The sequence below is a fragment of the Grus americana genome, chromosome 11 (assembly GCF_028858705.1).
Source record: "Grus americana isolate bGruAme1 chromosome 11, bGruAme1.mat, whole genome shotgun sequence".
Lineage (NCBI taxonomy): Eukaryota > Metazoa > Chordata > Aves > Gruiformes > Gruidae > Grus > Grus americana.
In genome coordinates this window covers 12,980,502-12,981,951 of record NC_072862.1, presented here as the reverse complement: position 1 = coordinate 12,981,951, position 1,450 = coordinate 12,980,502, and the positions used below count along the sequence as shown (strand labels likewise).

Genomic DNA, 1,450 nt, shown 5'->3' with positions numbered 1-1,450 from the left:
TGGTCATACTTATTTTTTTCTCCATAATATGGATCATTTGAAAAAGAAACTTTCAGATTTTTTTTTTTTAAGCCCTGAACAAATATGGCAGATAATGGAATAACATGATGTCTTTTTGTCAGAGATGGATCTTTCCCTCTTGGAATGCTATTACTAGGACAGCAGATGACTGCGGAGAGTGGTTTCCAGCTCTAAGTAATTGTCAGTGAAGCCTTTGACTCTTCTGCTAACTTGATCTTGCTGTTCCTGGGCATGTCTAGTATCAGGGGTCTTTGCTATAGGGTGTCTTTCTCTGTTGCTTGGGAAAAGGTTTACATCAAAGTTGGAATTGACTCTTGCTTATTTCTTGTTCTAGGCTTTGAAATGAACTCTGTGTATCAGGACTAATTTTCTGGCTGCAGGGAGGACATGATAGCTGCTGGCAGTAACCAGCACCCCTCGGGCTCTCGTTGGTGGGGGTGTATGTGTGTGTAAGTGGAGCAAGCTTTGTCTCTACCTTGGCACTGGGACATTGTGCAGTGAAACCTTACAGAGCTCCTTCCAGGTGCCCTGCAGAGCACTGTGGGGATTGCCCTAGGAGACACTACCACCGGAGTTAACTTTGGCACCTTCTGCTCCTGTGTAGGTGAAGAAATGTTTAAGTTGCTGTCTGCTCCTCTAGCGTTGTCACAGTTGCTTCCACATCAGTGTTGCATGGGCTGTGGGCACTGTTGGGCATCCTCAGGCTCTTGGAGATCACAGGAAGGCATGGCTCTGGCTGTGAAGTGCGGTTTTGTTTCTTTGCCCACTCTCCCTTCTGGATCTTTGCAGATGATGCCTGGCATCTGGCTGGAGTGACACCTGGAAAAGGCTTAAGGAAGGATGACAAGAAGAATCAAAGTTATGGGAAGACTTCTGGAGGAGTAATTACATGGCTGAGAACTCGCCAGCCTGGAAGAGCAATGGGGCAAGTCTGTGAAACCCTGAGAGGACAGAGGCGGGAAGCAAAGAATGACTGTTCACGGGCTTTTTAAGTACAAAACCTGGATGCTGTCAAATGAACAGGTGGCAGATGAGAAAGAAATGAGGCTGGTGAGAGCGTTCTGGGAGTGGTCGTGGTGTGACTTTAGCCAGACCTTTGCTCTTGCGCTGGATGTGTGCAGTGTTTCTGTACTGCAGAAAAACAGCTGATGGTGCCACGATGCAGTGCCCTCGTCTTGAGAACTTGAGCAACACGCCAAGTCCCCAGCATATAAGGTATTACACAAATAGCAAAAAATATTCCCTGCTTCCAGGAATATGCTGTAGAAGATGCCTGGATATCATGGGGGGCAGAGAGTCCTAAATATTCCCTTAAAGCTGGCCAGGGTCCTACTGCTGAACCAAAGCGGTGGTTCCCACATTAACTGCAATGGAGAATAAGCATTAAACAGTTAAAACTGCTCTGATATGCTACTAATAAATAGATAAG

General features: G+C 46.3%; 1 protein-coding gene across 1 annotated transcript in view; it reads left to right on the top strand.

Annotated features, from left to right (window-relative positions):
• Positions 1 to 231: 231 nt before the first annotated feature.
• The window catches only part of CHCHD6 (coiled-coil-helix-coiled-coil-helix domain containing 6), a 115,691-nt gene continuing 114,472 nt past the window's right edge, over positions 232 to 1,450 (top strand). Inside the window, exon 1 of the mRNA XM_054837857.1 lies at positions 232 to 1,236. The gene's annotated coding sequence lies outside the window, so the exon portion shown is untranslated. The remainder of the gene's footprint in view (positions 1,237 to 1,450) is intronic.